Source organism: Sus scrofa, chromosome 3 (assembly GCF_054392235.1).
Source record: "Sus scrofa isolate SSC_HxYL_T2T_F1_AM1 chromosome 3, Sscrofa_HxYL_maternal_Yorkshire_Landrace_v2.0, whole genome shotgun sequence".
Classification (NCBI taxonomy): Eukaryota; Metazoa; Chordata; class Mammalia; order Artiodactyla; family Suidae; genus Sus; species Sus scrofa.
Genome location: NC_139385.1, coordinates 24,778,800 through 24,796,275, shown reverse-complemented (window position 1 = coordinate 24,796,275; position 17,476 = coordinate 24,778,800). Strand labels below are relative to the sequence as shown.

At 40.9% G+C, this 17,476-nt stretch overlaps 2 pseudogenes across 1 annotated transcript; both read left to right on the top strand.

Annotated features, from left to right (window-relative positions):
• Nucleotides 1-804: 804 nt before the first annotated feature.
• On the top strand, nt 805-2,434 carry LOC110259187 (GTP-binding protein Rheb pseudogene; annotated as a pseudogene). Its single transcript, XR_014842596.1, has one exon. The product of XR_014842596.1 is annotated as a GTP-binding protein Rheb pseudogene (transcript).
• Nucleotides 2,435-15,701: 13,267 nt separating this feature from the next.
• LOC110259185 (UBA-like domain-containing protein 1 pseudogene) lies at nt 15,702-16,237 on the top strand (annotated as a pseudogene).
• Nucleotides 16,238-17,476: the final 1,239 nt, after the last annotated feature.

Genomic DNA, 17,476 nt, shown 5'->3' with positions numbered 1-17,476 from the left:
TATATACATTTATAATATGGTTATACATTCATTTTTAAATATCCTCGATTTGGATTTAGCCACTGAGAGGGGATAAAAATATTACATGGTCTAACAACGACTTATAAGGCATGTTTTATCTTATTAAATATTTAACGTAGACTACTATGAGAATCTATATTGAATTTTTCTTGGCTATATGTTAAAATTTTATAAATTCAAATATATTAGTTATAATGTATAAGATCCATCCCCTTCTAAAATCAGTAAATTGCAGTGACTCAGAATATGCATCTAGTGGAATAATGGTCTCCTAGTGATTCTTGAAAGGGATCCTTTACTGTATCCAACTTATATTAAATGCGAAAGAAAAAATAAAAGTAAAACATTGATTCTCACCCACTATAATTTCATTTTTACAAGCCACATCATTCTCACTTTTCGTTTTTCTTTTGCAAATTATTGGAAATAATAAAGAAAAAACTTCCTGTATACATGTTCGATATCTATAGGAGGTACAGATGGTAGAAAGACACCCTGAATCAGTTTATATGGTACAATGGTAAATGGTATTAGAACTGTGTCCTGAGAAAAATCACTGTACACTATCTGTTCTTTGTAAGACTATTCAATTTGCTCTCTCCTAACTGAACTTGTAGTTCTTATTTCCATATTCCTCCTTTGGTCTAGTCATTTAGGTGCTAAGCTTCTTCATATTCCCAGAACTTGGAGATCAGTTCCAAATTTATAGCAGAGCTGTAATTTTATATTTATTTCTAATTTGTTAAAGAGTGCTTTTAGTGGGCTCTTAAAAATATTCATTGAATGAAATTTAGGACATTGAGTAAGCATCTCCCGGATGGAGGCGACTGCAGAGGCGGAAGGGCGACGCTGACACGAGCCCCTGCGGGGTGCGGGGCCGCGCGGGGGTTCCCGGCGGTTGGGCGCAGGAGCCAGGAGCCTAGGCAGCCGCGCCCACCCGCCCTGCCCCTGGATGCCTCTCTGACCCGTGGGGCAGCCTTTGATCGCAGCACAGGAGCAGCAGCAGCAGCAGCAGCAGCCGCCGCCGCCAAGATGCCGCCGCCGCCGCCAAGATGCCGCCGCCGCCGCCAAGATGCCGCCGCCGCCGCCAAGATGCCGCCGCCGCCGCCAAGATGCCGCCGCCGCCGCCAAGATGCCGCCGCCGCCGCCAAGATGCCGCCGCCGCCGCCAAGATGCCGCCATCCAAGTCCGGGGAAGATCGCGATCCTGGGCTACCGGTCTGTGGGGAAATCCTCGTTGATGATTCAGTTTGTCCAAGGCCTACGCTCCAACTATAGAAAACACTTTCACAAAATTGATCACAGTAAATGGATAAGAATATCGTCTTCAACTTGTAGACACAGCTGTCAGGATGAATATTCCATCTTCCCTCAGACATATTCCATAGATATTAATGGTTATATTCTCATGTATTCTGTTACATCAATCAAAAGTTTTGAAGGGATTAAAGTTACCCATGGAAAATTGTTAGATATGGTGGGGAAAGTGCAAGTACCTATTATGTTGGTCAGGAATAAGGAAGACCTACATATGGAAAGGGTGATCAGTTATGAAGAAGGGAAAGCGTTAGCAGAATCTTGGAATGCAGCTTTTTTGGAATCTTCTGCTAAAGAAAATCAGACTGCTGTTGATGTCTTTAGAAGGATAATTTTGGAGGCAGAAAAAATTGATGGCGCTGCTTCACAAGGCAAGTCGTCTTGCTCAGTGATGTGAGTCTGCAGAACCGAAGACACTGGGGCTCTCCCGCCTGAGGAAGCAAACCGTCCTTGTCCTTTAAGATAAACTCTGCTCCATTTCTCTTCTTTTAACCTGAAAGATTTCGTTTGGGTCAGAGCTTCTCCCCCACCACCCCCCTTTCAGATTATGTTAAACTCTGACTCTGTCCAGATGAGTTCACTTCCATTTACAAATTTTAAGCAATCATTTTCAATTTATGTATTGTATTTCTTAATAATGTTATGACCAAGAATTTTATTGCATTGATTTTTCAGGGTAGTTTGTTGTTTAAAATAATGCAATCATCAAAATGATACGTATTGTTACACTGCTATTAACTAGGCTTCGATATATCAGTGTTTATTTCATTGTGTTAAATGTATACTTGTAAATAAAATAGCTGCAAACCTTAAAAAAAAACATTGAGTACCTTTATGAGAAAAATTTTAAATCTACAAAAGAAATGTAACTGTACAAAATTTAAATAGAATTAAATTATTTGAAGTGCCTTACTTACCTCAGTGAAATTCCAGAAAATATTGAATACTATGTAATCTTTCTCTCTAGGTTTGCCCAGGAGGCGAATATGTGGACAGTGGGTTAAATATGGCTATAATTTGGAGGATTTATGAATTTCAATAAAAAACCTATTAATATGTTTTATTATTTTGCAAATAATAACCTGTCTTGTTTTGAACTGGTTCCATTTCTTTTATTCCTATTCTTTGTAGTGAATGCAGTTATGTTTTATACCACCCCAGAGTTAAGGTTTAAAAGAAGAATCAATTTATTTGCTCATGAGTCTGTGGGTCAAGGTCAGGCTGTGACAGTGAGGATGGCTCTTTTGGGTTCCACAGTATCTGGGTCCTTGGCTGGGAAGACTTCCATGATAGCTTCTTTACTCACAATTCTCTGGCCTGGGCTGATGGACTAGCTCAGCTGGATGTATTGAGCTGAGTATCTATCTACCTGTGACCTCCCACTGTAGCTTGGGTTTCTCAAAACATGTCAGGGGGTTCTAAATAGGAGTGTACAAATGAGGGGGTCCAAAGAGCAAAGATTCCCAGGAGAGCCACAAGGAAGATGTGTGGCTTTTTATAACTTGGCTCTGCAAAGCACATGGCTTCCTTCCTTCTGAGAAGCCATCACAGTCTTCTCAGAACCAAAGTGAGGGTCATATAGACCCTACTTTGAATGGGAAGGTTGTCAAGAAAGTTGTAATCCTGCTCAGCAATATTATGAGATAATTTAAGTACAGTATTTATCTTGTGTTTCCATAAACATATTTTAATAAGGTCCCTTTACATTTACATGTTAAGCAGTATTTTTATAGTATACATAATTTTTTAAAGAGAAAAGTCTTGAGAGGATTAATATAAATGAATTAATAAAAATAAGTAGAAGAGGAGATCCCGTCGTGGCGCAGTGGTTAACGAATCCGACTAGGAACCATGAGGTTGCGGGTTCGATCCCTGCCCTTGCTCAGTGGGTTAACGATCCGGCGTTGCCGTGAGCTGGGGTGTAGGTCGCAGACGCGGCTCGGATCCCGCTTTGCTGTGGCTCTGGCGTAGGCTGGTGGCTACAGCTCCGATTCTCCCCCTAGCCTGGGAACCTCCATATGCCGCGGGAGCGGCCCAAGAAATAGCAACAACAACAACAACAACAAAAAGACAAAAGACAAAAAAAAAAAAAAAAGTAGAAGAGAATGGCACTCATCATTTATATAATTAATGAACAGGTGCAATGAGTCATATAAAAATAAAATGTATTATATTAATATATGAAGGATGGTCAAGTTCATAGCTTTTCAGGTTCTGGAAGTATATTTATCTATTTCATAAATCAAATTCAACCTGTCTTGAATTTATCTCAAGGTCAGTGAAAAATTCAGCATCAATAATCTGGGTTGCTCCCTCCCACAGCCTCCTACCTTCTCTTCACTTCTCAGAGGAGAAAGATAAAGAGAAAATACCTTTTTTTGTTTTATGTAATATTTTAATAGTTTTTTTTTCCTTGAGTAGGCTCTTGGTGATGAACTTCTCACCTAGCTGTTTATCAGAGCAGTTTATATAACACTTTCTCTCAACAATGGCGTGCTTTTTCTAAGAGGAATTCTGATGAATAAAATTTACTTTACATCTTTATGCAAATACACATACAAATTATTTTATTTGCAATTAGACAAACAAGTGTCCCCACACAAAAGTATTGCTTAATAGGAGAGAAAACTTTTGATTTTGTTTATAATTAATAAGTATATCTTGCATCTTGCTTGGAGTTTCTTTTTCATGTCTAATATTTTCAGTTTATTTTAACAGATAAAGGCAACTGTGTGAGAGTAATTGCCCTGAAGAGTGAAATAAGGAAGGAAAGTTTTATCATTATATTAATGTCTTAACTTGAAACATAGTGCACATGCTTTGGCAATCACCACATAAAAACATATATTTAAAGTTAATAATAGGCTTGCAACTATTATTCCTGGATGACTTTATAAATTGCTAACTCCAGAGAAGTAGAACTGCCCAAAGGATCTGGGGATGGGAACAATGGAATAAACATATCTATAATTTGGATAACCTATGAATTATAATATAAAGACAATATATGAATGTCATTATAGTTCAAATATTTGTAGACTGCTTTTGATTTGAGTTTTTCAGTTTCTCTCGTGCCTATCATTAGAATGCTAATTTTAATTTTTACTTCCTACACATTTTATTAGTTGGGGTCAAATTGTGATGCGTTGGGAAAATCACTTTATTTAATGAGCGAATAATTTATTTAACTAATTCTCGTTTTGCTACTTCCAACCTCATTTAAGAAATATGATTACTGAAGCGGGCACTGCTGGAGCAGCGAGTGGAAGAGGAGCTGCTGGCCCTGCAGACAGGGCGCTCTGAGCGAATCCGCAGTTTGCTTGAGCAGCAGGCCCATGAGACCATGAGATCAAGGCTTTCGATGCTGAGAACATGAGGCTGGGCTTCTCCAGTATGGCTCTGGGGGTTATCCCAGCTGAGGCTGCTGCCCAGGGTTATCCTGCTCCACCCCCTGCCCCTGCCTGGCTGTCTCCGCCTGTTCCCCATTCAGGGGCACACTGGAGCCATGGCCCTTCTCCACCAGGCATACCTCCCCAGCCTGGCGTCAGCCCTCTCTCCTGGTTCCTCCAGGGCCCCCAAATTGGCTGGGACCCCCAGCACAGAGTGGGACACTCCGTGGTGGAGCCCTGCTGCTGCTAAGAAACAGCCCCCAGCCCCTGTGGCGAGCAGCCTCCGGGGGCAGTGGCAGTGACAATGTGGGCCCACCTGCTGCTGTAGTGCCAGAGCCTCTGAGCCGCAGCACCAGTGTTGCTTCCCACATCCTCAAGGGTTCCTCCCACTTCTATTCCTGAAGTACAAAGTGGATGAGCAGATGATCGAGGCAGGGGTGGGTGGAGCCTGGAGGGCTATAAGCCGGAGGTCCACCCAAGAGTGGGAGACGGGGATGTTGGCTCCAGCTCCCCTCAGACATCATCTCATGAAATTCTTGGGCTGGCCAGGCGCCCCGCCTCGCCGCCATGGTGCCAGGGTCTCTCTCCATCACGGCCTCGGGAAAGGAGGGAGATGATGTGTGTCAAATATTCATCTAGTCCCCTGGAGGAGGGGAAGGATGGGTCTAAATATATTATATAAAGAGAACTATACTACCCTCTGGAATGGGGCCATGGACTGGGGACAGTAGGCCCCCACCCAGACATGGGATGTGGCAGAGCAGGTCTTGGGCCTGGGGTGGTGGGAATGGGAGGAAAAGGCCTTCCTGAAACTCATGCGGTCAGGATGCCTGGGTCTCCCCATTCCCCCTTTGCTGACTGACGTCCTGTGCTGTCTTATCCTTTATCTTCTTCTTTTTTTTTTTTTTTTTTTTTTTTTTAATTGAGATCAGAGTTTGGGCAGGGGAGCAGATCACCTTGGAAGAGGCTGCTCCCAGGCCTGAGGGCAGTCATGGGAGCCCCTCCCAGCTTCCAGCGGGCACAGAGCCCCTTGGGCAAGCTTTTAATAAACTGTTGGTTATTCTAACAGAAAAAAAAAGAAATATGATTATTCCTCTCATCGGTTACTGCTAATTAATTTATTTTATGTATAACCATTTATACCCTAATATTATGAATCTTCACCCTTCTTCGTGATGACATAAGTAGGAAATTAACTATTACACTTAAAATTATTTTTAAAAATGAAAATATACACAAACAGGAGAAATGTAAAATATAAAAAAATACCAACATACAGAGAAAATATGAGTGTATCTAGAATGATCCCTATGGTCAAGGCTAGTCCTTAATTAAAATATGAAGTTTGGTTTTTGGTGCCTTTCCTCATTTTCTGAAATTTCCTCTGCACCATATTACAGAAGACTTCAGCTTTCTCAGTCATGAAGGATTTTCTCCTCTTTTTCTCCCTTCCTTATTTCTTCCTATTCTTTTTGTTCTATCATTAAATATCTTATTGTAGCCCCTTGGGCTCTAGAAAGGTTTTGAGATGGCTTGTTAGTAAAATGGCATCAATAAAGTCTCTCTTTTTAGAAAAATCATTAAGCAATTTAAAATTTATAGTAGATAAAATCTACCAGAGAATTAAGTATGAGAGTAAACCTGTGAAACTCCTTAGTAATTTTTTAATGTTTATCTAATGTAACAGCTAGATTGCGTATCAAATAAATGGATGATTAGTTGTGTTTTATGGCTTATGAATTAGGGTTGATGAAAACATACCATTGTTTTTCATTTATCATAGTCTCATTTTGACTATATAATTTTTAGGACCTTGTCATACACAGTTTAAAGGCGATTCAGCTAAACTATTTTATTTTTGGTTTTCTAGAGTCTTTTAATTCTGAATTAATTTTTGATGTTGAATTTCAAAATACATTTATTTCAGAATTACTCTTAGAATGATTCAGAATAAGTAGAAACCAGTAGATCCTTGATTAGGAATCCTTTCTTTGTGAAAATATGTACATTTGTGACATATATCATAATTTTTCAGAAAGGAAATTTGAGATTGAGGAAGGATTCTTCTGTTATTTAGCTTCATTGCTCTAAATTGAAGTCTTCTTAGTATATTTTCACTGAGTAACACAGCATACTATGGCTCTTCCTCTCAGATTCTCTTATGGATTTATGGTTTATTGTAATAAATAATCCAAGTTGATTTGATATGCATAATGCAATAAAGCTCAGCTGGAGCCCATGGGTTTTTTTTTTTTTAGCCCACGAGGTGAAACTTGCATGGTTCTCATGTTTGACTAGCAGGCAAAACGCTGCAATACTCATTTTTAGGAGAAATACTTTAGTTGTGATCTTTGTTGACTTTTATATCTTATGACCTGATGGTGCTTTTTATTTTCTTACTAGGACCACCTCCCCAGCCAGTCTTTCAAAAGCTGTAGCTGTACACAACTGATGCCAAATTGAATGTAATTGATGTCTGCTCTTAGTACGAATTTTTCATGAAAGACATACATATTATTTAAATAAGATTTATCTCCTAAACAGTATTTTAAATATTTATGTTTTTCTTTTAAAGAATAACTTCATTAGAGGGCTATTATTTGTTCCGGAAGCATTTATTCTCTATCAGGTGAAGTGCAGGCTCTGCCTCTTCAGACTGCATCTGGTTCCTGATAGACTTCGAGATTACGTTTTTGACTTGCCTGAGATATGGAAATAAAATTAAATTGACAAGATCCTGTCTTCTCTTGGTGAAAAAAGAAAAAAAGACATCCAAATATAAACTAGGCACGCATTCTACATTAACCATAGTTTTGTGGGGAAAAAAATGCCATCAGCAGTAAATATGTTTTAGATAGATACAAATTCTTTAGCAAACCTCCCACAAACTCTTTTTTTAAAAAATTGCTCACTCTGGCCAATCTGGATTTAAGTTGTAGTTGCATATTAAGATATGAGGGCAGTGAAATTTTGGGTTAACAGAAACATTCAACTACAGGGTAGCTTGCTTGATCATGCTTGATTTATTGCACTTTATAGACATTGCACTTTTTACAAATTGATGGTTTATGCCAACCATGCTTCAAGAAAGTCTATTGGCACTATTTTTTTCTAACAGCATTTGCTCATTTCATGTCTCTGTGATATATTTTGGTAATTCTCATAATATTTCAAACATTATTATTATATGTGTCATGATGAGCTCTGAGCAGTGATTTTTGATGTTACTATTGTAATTGTTGGGGGGTGGGTGCCATGATCCATAGGCATGTAAGACAATGACAATAAATATGTGTGTTCTGAACTGATCCACTGACCAGCTGTTTCCCTGTGTCTCTCCCTCTCTTTGGTTCTCCTTATAACCTGAGAAACAACACTACTGAAATTAGGCCAATTAATAAAATTACAATGCCCTGGAACTTTTCAAGCAAAAAAAGAAGGCTCACAGAGTTCCTACTGTGGTACAGCAGAAACAAATCTGACTAGGAACCATGAGGTTGTGGGTTCAGTTCCTGGCATTTCTCAGTTGGTTAAGGATCCGGCATTTCTGTGAGCTGTGGTGTAGGTCACAGACGCAGCTGGGATCTGGCATTGCTGTGGCTGTGGTGTGGGCTGGCAGCTACAGTTCTGATTTGACCCCTAGCCTGGGAACTTCCATATGCCGTGAGTGTGGCCCTAAAAAGACAAAAAAAAAAAAAAAAAAGAAGGGTCACATATCTCTTACTTTAAATCAAGCTAGAAGTGATCGAGGTTACTGAGGAAGGCATGTCAAAAACTAAGACAGGACAAAATCTAGGCCTCTTGCACCAGTTGGTCAAGTTATGAATGCAAAGGAAAAAGTTCTTGAAGGAAGTTAAAAGAACTTCTCTAGTAGTTCACAAGAATAATAAGAAAGACAAACAGCTTTATTACCAATATGTGGAAACTTTTAATGGTCTTAATAGAAGGTAAATCCAGCCACAACACTCACTTAATCCCAACCCTCATCCAGAGCAGGCCCTAACTCTCTTCAATTCTAGCAAAGTAAGGAAACTGCAGAAGAAAAGTTTGAAGCTAGCCAAAGTTGGTTCATGAGGTTTCAGGAAAAAAGGCATCTCCATAACACAAAAGTGGAAGGTGAAGCAGTAAGTGCTGATACAGAAGCTGCAGAAAGTTGCCCAGAAGGTCCAGCTCAGATAATGATGGAAGGTGGCTATGCTAAACAACAGATTTCCTATATATTTGAAACAACTTTATATTGTAAGAAGATATTATCTACCTTATTGCTAGAGAGGAAAAGTCAATACCTGGCTTCAAAGTTTCTAAAGACAAGCTGACTCTTCCCTTAGAGGCTAGAGCAGCTGGTGACTTTGAGTTGAAACCAATGCTCATTTACCATCTGAAAATCTTAGGGCCCTTAGGAATTATGCTAACCCTCTGTCTGTGCTTGATAAATGGAACACCAACAGCATGAATGATAGCATATCTATTTACAATATGTTTTGTTGGTCATTTAAACCTACTGTTGAGACCTACTGTGTGTGAGTTCCCATCATGGCTCAGTGGTTAGCAAATCCGACTAGGAACCATGAGGTTGCAGGTTCGATCCCTGGACTTGCTCAGTGGGTTAAGGATCTGGCATTGCTGTGAGCTGTGATATAGGTTGCAGAGATGGCTCAGATCCTGTGCTGCTGTGGCTCTGGTGTAGACCAGTGGCTACAGCTCCAATTGGACCCCTAGCCTGGGAACCTCCATATGCTGTGGGAGTGGCCCAAGAAATCACAAAAAGACAAAAATAAAATAAAATAAAATAAAATAAAAAGCTCTAAGAAGACAAGTAAGGAGAAGAAAATAAAATTCTATACCAAAGGAATCTGAGTAGACACATAAGATTCAAAGAAAATTTCATACCTGAAAAGACCATTTGGCACATGGCAATTTGCTTTCCAGAGGTATGCCTTTAATATCATTGATTTTTTTAAACACAAATCCTAGACAAGTACTTTAAAGCTTATTTTTCTTAAATCACCATCTACCAAAAAAGCATGTGAAATATATGACAACAAAAGGAATATGAAATCAATGTATTATTTGTGTCCAAGACAATGAAGAAAGTAAATCAAGTAATGACTCATATTTCAGACTAAGTATTACTTTCAGTATAGTTATTCTTGAGCTGTTTTAGAGAAGTAAATTTTAGATTTACATTCACTGTTTCTCTCAGGTTGCATACAAACGGATTTCATCAGTGAGGATTAATATAATACATAGAGACATACCTCAGAGATATTGCACGTTTGGCTCTAGACCACCACAAGCAATAAAATACTGAAATAAAGTGAGTTACAGTTTGGGGGGGGGTTAAACAGTGCATATCAAAGTTATGTTTATACTCCAATGTAGTCTATTAGGTGTTCAAAAGCACTAGGTCTTAGAAATAATGTGCATACTTTAATTCTAAAATACTTTATTAAAAAATGATAATCAACATTAGTGTCTTCAGTGAGTAACCATCTTTTTGCCAGGAGGGGGTCTTGCCTCTTCATTGATGGCTGCTGACTGGTCAGGGTGGTGGCAGTATGATCTGATAATTATGTTTTGTAGAATTAATATTCTGTACAACCATACTTCAAATAATTTATAATTTTCTTAAAATAGACATTTCTACCATGATCACACCACCTTTCCATTTTTTAATCTTTACTGTTGTATAATTAGTTGGATATCATATATTACTTATTGTGAATGTGTCTTCAAGTTTTTTTCCTGGTTGATTATGTAAATTCCTTAGGTTAGTTGGAAATAAAGGCTCTTTGCTCTTTATTTTCCTTCTCTTTTACTCATAGTGTTCTATGGTGTATTACTTCTGGGATTCTACCATTCATAACTTTCCCTGAGAGAATCTTCTTTAATCATTAAATTCAAAATACGTTAGTTAAAACACACCTTTTTGAAACAGAATTGGGTGATGAATTTCTCACCTCTTCTTAAAATAATATTCAAAACCTGTTAATTATGTTAATTTCTAACTTGAATAAATGCATCACCCTTTTTTATAAAAATAGAACACAAATTCCCTTGAAATGGATTTCTAAATAAGAATGTGTCACAGATTACCAAACCAAAGCACTCTCAAATCTGATGTAAAGTTTACTTTTTCAACCACCCTGGAAAATGCAATAAAGGAAGTATGGGTATTAGCTAATAGTGTTGAAAATTGCATGTCGTCTGGCCTCTGTGTTCAAATGGTTAGGACCTTCATGCCAGGGATATTCTCTTTCCCTGGTGTGTTCCCTGGTTGCTCATTTACCGCTTGACAATCACTGAAGTTATGTGACCTCAGAATCTTGGGTTGATTCCTGTTCTCCTGAGGGTCTTTAGGGCTGATTCCACTGTACCTCAGAGGATTATTCTTCCAAGGATCCTTCTGAACTTCTTCTGTAGAGTAAAGCATAGCAATTTTATAACATTCTGCAAATTGTCTTTTATCTCAAGTGATTTACTCTTTCAGTACTTCACTCCCTCTCCCTAAGGAAATTCCTAGTGATTTCTCTTATTAATAGATCAGGGAAAAATTTTTTTCTTAAAAGCCACACCTGTGAAGTATAGAAGTTCTCAGGTTAGGGGTCAAATTGGAGCTGTAGCTGAGGCCTAAACCACAGCCTTGGCAACAATGGCTCCAAGCTGTGTTTGTGATATACACTGCAGCTTGCAGCAACATTAGATTCTTAACCCACTGAGTGAGGCCAGGGATTGAGCCTGCATCATCACAGAGGCAAGGCTAGGTCCTTAACCCACTGAGCCACAACTGGAGCTCCAGATCAGGGAGGATTTTATTTTATTTTATCTTTTGCTTTTTAGGGCTGTTGCACCTGCAGCATATGGAGATCCCCAGGCTAGGGGTCCTCAGAGCCACAGCTGCCAGCCTTTGCCACAGCCACAGCCATACCAGATCCAAGCCGCATCTGTGACCTACACCACAGCTCACAACAACACCGGATCCTTAACCCACTGAGCGAGGCTATGGATCGAACCCACAACCCCATGGTTCCTAGTCAGATTTGTTTCCACTGTGCCATGATGGGAACTCCCAGATCAGGGAGAATTTTAAAAAAGTAATCTCCAAAGGAAATTCCCTTTTCTCCATACATTATCCAGTCTACTTGGAAAAGGTTCAAACATTTGTTTTTTTTCCTATTCAGTGTGAGCTTCTACCTATTTAGGGAATTTGTTTTTTTTCCTATTCAGTGTGAGCTTCTACCTATTTAGGGAATTTCCTGACAGGTTTTGCTATAGTTTTAAGATCCAAACTCATTGCAGAAACTCAGTCCCTGGCAATTTTGCACTGACCCAGGGCATAATTTTTTGTGGAGACCCATTGAGGACTTATGTAAGCAGAAAGCTAGCAGCCTGCCTGATAACCAGAAGACTATAGCAGCATATCTATAAATTATTGTCAGTTCTGTGCCCTGATAAAGAAATGTGAGCTTCTAGCTGGTATAGAAGAGAAATTTAAATCATAAAAACGCAAGAAGATATGTCATGTCACCTTGAACTGACAGTTAAAACTCATTTTGGTATATTTTAAGATCTCAATGTCTTTAACTTACACTGATCAACTTTGAAATGTTTTCCTTCAATTTATTTTTTTAAGAAGAATTACTAGGTGCCTATGATATACTTGATATTGTTCTATGCATTAGGGATATATTAGTGAATCGAAGAGAGGAACTCTTTTGCCTTATGAAGCTTACCTCTTTAGAGGGAACAGAAAGAAATATAAACAAAACAAATAAATTACTTAGGAGTTCCCGTCGTGGCACAGTGGTTAACGAATCCGACTAGGAACCATGAGGTTGCGGGTTCGATCCCTGCCCTTGCTCAGTGGGTTAACGATCCGGCGTTGCCGTGAGCTGGGGTGTAGGTCGCAGACGCGGCTCGGATCCCGCGTTGCTGTGGCTCTGGCGTAGGCCGGTGGCTACAGCTCTGATTCAACCCCTAGCCTGGGAACCTCCATATGCCGCGGGAGCGGCCCAAGAAATAGCAACAATAACAACAACAACAACAACAACAAAAGACAAAAAAAAAAAAAATTACTTAATATTTTAGAGAGTGAAAAGAGATTAATAAAAGAGCAGATACAATGCCTCACTTTTATGCTGGGTAGGGAAGGAGGATGCAACGTTGAATGGAGTAATTGGAAAATAAACTTGGTGAGAAGGCAAATTTGATCTGAGATGAGGATGAGACAGTTCATCATTACGTCATCTAAGTAAAAGCATTCCAACCAGGAAACCACTGCAGGAACCTGGACTACTCTTGCATAGTGGAGCATCCAGTATGGCTGAGCAGAGTCAGCAGGGAAAAGGGCAGCATGGATTCTGGAGAAAAGAGGTATACAGATTGGAGATACTTTGTATGGAAGATTTAGTGTGCTGCTAGCAGTGGCAAAGAAATTCAAATGAGACCAAATATTATGGAAGAGAACCCTGGGTGATAGAAAAAGAAAGTCACCTGCAGTATATTCATTTCCCATGGTTGTTATAATGAATTACTAAAACATTGGTGGTGAAGTTGCCATTGTGGCTCAGCAGGTTAAGGGCCTGACATTGTCTCCAAGGATGCAGGTTCAATCCCTGGCCTTGCTCAGTGGGTTAAGGACCCAGTGTTTCCACAAGCTGAGGCATAGGTTGCAGATGTGGCTCGGATCTGGCATTGCATTGGCTGTGGCATAGACCAACAACTGCAGCTCTGATTCAATCCCTAGCCCAGGAGCTTCTGTATGCCATAGGTGTGGCTGTAAAAAGAAAAAAAAAATGTATATATATTGGGATGACTCTATTGCAACTAATTCAAAACCCTACTTGATTAAGAAATCTACTCTCAGTCTACAAGATTTCTAGCAATCTTAAGTTTCTCCACATGGCATTGCTGCCTTATGGGGAGGTGCTTTAGCAAAAGCCTGATTCATGGAGAGAGAAGGTTTTGGTTTATAAGATCCCAAGTTACCATTATTTCTAATCAGTTTTTCACCAGTTCCTCTCTTATCACGAAATACACAGAAAGGACAAGTTTATATTGGAACCTTTCAACATAGACAGCCAGTAGCTATGAATTTAATCTATTTTGTTCTTGTAAACTCCTAAAATTGTATCTTCTTCATCCATACATACCCACTGAAGAATATAAGATTTTACTGGATTTTGTTGGCTTTGGGTTTAGGGCTAACATCCTAGAACCTACACCCTATACCCAATATACCCTTCTTAATGGTCTGGAAGCACATACTGTTGTTTCAGTTATTCATTTTAACAAAAAGTATTCTAACTCAAATAAAACACCATGCTATGCAGATGAATGGGTTATGCAAAACCCAGCCTGCTTTGAAGTATTCCATGAAATAAGTGAAGAAGGGAATGGCATTGGAAAGTCCTGCTGATACTATTTTTATATCAGACTTTCACATAATTCCTCTATTGTCAAGAGAGCCTAGCAATGTTCAGGAAAAGCTTTAATCAGGGAGTGAGTCTAGGATGCGTTATCACCAGAAGGAATTAGTGCTTTGCACTTTGAAATGACAACCCATAGAACAACAGAAAATCTTTGCAAAAGATGCACCGAACAGCTGCATGCAAAGCAATGAAACTAGAACACACCCTCACACCATGCACAAAAATAAACTCAAAATGGCTGAAAGACTTAAATATATGACAGGACACCATCAAACTCCTAGAAGAGAACATAGGCAAAACACTTTCTGACATCAATCTCATGAATGTTTTCTCAGGTCAGTCTCCCACAGCAATAGAAATTAGAGCAAAAATAAACCCATGGGACCTCATCAAACTGCAAAGCTTTTGCACAGCAAAGGAAACCCAAAAGAAAACAAAAAGACAACTTTCAGAATGGGAGAAAATAGTTTCAAATGATGCAACCGACAAGGGCTTAATCTCTAGAATATATAAGCAACTTATGCAACCCAACAGCAAAAAAGCCAATCAACCAATGGAAAAATGGGCAAAAGACCTGAAAAGATTGTTCTTCAAGGAAGATATACAGATGGCCAACAAACACATGAAAAAATGCTCAACGTCAGTGATTATAAGAGAAATTCATATCAAAACTACCATGAGATACCACCTCACACCAGTCAGAATGGCCATCATTTATAAGTCCACAAATAACAAGTGCTGGAGGGGCTGTGGAGAAAAGGGAAGCCTCCTGCACTGCTGGTGGGAATGTAAACTGGTACAGCCACTATGGAGAACAGTTTGGAGATACCTTAGAAATCTATACATAGAACTTCCATATGACCCCACAATCCCACTCTTGGGCATCTATCCGGACAAAACTCTACTTAAAAGAGACACATGCACCCGCATGTTCATTGCAGCACTATTCACAATAGCCAGGACATGGAAACAACCCAAATGTCCATCGACAGATGATTGGATTCGGAAGAAGTGGTATGTATATAAACACAATGGAATACTACTCAGCCATAAAAAAGAATGACATCATGCCATTTGCAGCAACATGGATGGAACTAGAGACTCTCATACTGAGTGAAGTGAGCCAGAAAGACCAAGACAAATACCATATGATATCACTTATAACTGGAATCTAATATCCAGCACAAATGAACATCTCCTCAGAAAAGAAAATCATGGACTTGGAGAAGAGACTTGTGGCTGCTCGACCGGAGAGGGAGGGAGTGGGAGGGATCAGGAGCATGGGGTTATCAGATACAACTTAGAATAGATTTACAAGGAGATCCTGCTGAGTAGCATTGAGAACTATGTCTAGATACTCATATTGCAATGGAACAAAGGGTGGGGGAAAAAAATGTATACATGTAAGAATAACTTGATCCCCATGCTGTACAGCGGGAAAAAAATAAATTAAAAAAAAAAAATGTCAAACAAGGATGGACGCGTGAGGTGGAGGAAAGCGCAGCAGCAGGAGGCCAGAGCCGGCAGGCTGCTGCGGCGGTGCCATGTCCGTGAACATGGACTAGCTCAAGTACCAGGTCATGATCAACCAGTTTGTGCTGATAGCGGGCTGTGCGGCCGACCAGGCGAAGCAGCTGCTGCAAGCGGCCCACTGGCAGTTTGAGACAGCCTTCAGCGCCTTTTTCCAGGAGACCAACATTCCCTACAGCCACCACCACATCAGAAGATGTGCACTCCCGTCAACACACCTGCCACGCCCCCCAACTTCCCTGATACCCTCACCATGTTCTCTCGTCTCAAGGCCTCCAAGAGCTTTCACAGCGGAGGCAGCAGCAGCCCCATGGCCGCCACGGCCACCTCGCCCCCGCCGCACTTCCCGCACACCACCACCAGCAGCTTCGCGGCGCCTGGCTGGCCCACTGCAGCCTCGCCCCTAGGGGGCCCACAGCACCACCCGCTGCAGCAGCTGCCCCTGTGGACTCGGGCACCCCCTTCCCTGGTGTCAGACTGGCCGCCCCTGGTCTGCCAACAGGCTGCCTTGGAACCCAGGGCCCACCCTGCCTTGGAGGCAGAGAGATAAGGGAGGACCCTCCCCCCTCCCGGAGGCCAGGACCCCTGGGGCGGGGGAGAGGACGTCTCTGCCGGCCCCCTTCATCCCGTCTGCACCCCCATTCCCTGGAGCCCTGGAGGGGAGAGACCGGGCCCTGGAGCCAGCACACAGGCTGCCCACACCCGTACCCAGCAGCACAGACCTGCAGCACCCAGCTTTCACAGATCTGCTTCAGAGTCTGGGTGCTGAGGAACAGAACTTCAAAATACAAGCAGACTTCGCAGAGGATGCACCCCGCCCCAGGGGGCTGCGGAGGATCTGAGGCAAAGACTTGGCCATCTCCTGCCTTGGAGGTTCCTCCAGCCGGCGGGCAGGTGAGATCCCCACCCTTGGGAATGCAGGGCCTTCTCCGCATGTGTGCATGTAGCTGTGTCTGTGTATTCATATGTATGTCGCTCTTCAAGAAGCAACCTAGTTTATGGGGCAGCTGGACTTGGCATGTTAGAGTGAACCCCCTCTCCCCTCGCCCTCGCCTCTCTCTCCAGGGCCCTGCCCCTCTCCCCTGCTCCCTGGGCAGCCAGCCTTGCTGTTCCCTGTGGAGAAAAGCATTGTGGGAAACTCCAGGACTCTTCCCACCCATCCCCCACCACCTGCCTGGTGCCTCCCTCAGAGCCCAGGGGGACCCTGTCTCCAGTTCCTTTCCCTCTTTTAACAAAGGAGAAGAAAGAGTTCCAAACCACAAAAAAAAAAAAAAAAAAAAAAAAAAAAAAAAAGTGAAACGAAACACAAGCACAAATGTGGGCATGTGAAAAGGGGTTGCATTTCATTAGAAGCAAACTGTTTGGAGGATTTGAAACCGATGATTTATAGAAATAAGAAGAATATAAGAAAGAAGAAGGCCATTCATATCATAGACAATAGTAATATTTTACATGAATGTTAACAATAATTAGTGTAATTATAACACTGGTGAACTTTGTGTGTCATGCTGACTAGGCTATTGGGTGTTCCCAGTTAATTTGGTTTACCACTAGTCTAGCTGTTGCTGTGAAAAATGACATTTTGTAGATGTGATTAACATTTATAATCAGTTGATTTTAAGTAAAGAAGATTCCCCTCAAAAATGAGGAAGGGGAAAAGAGGGATGGGAAAAAAAATAGGTATGGGACTGTAACAGAGAAATTCTGTCTGAGTATCCAGGTGCAAAGTCATCACATAGATTTCATATTTGCCTGCCTCCACAGTTGTGTGAGCTGCTTTCTTAAAAGT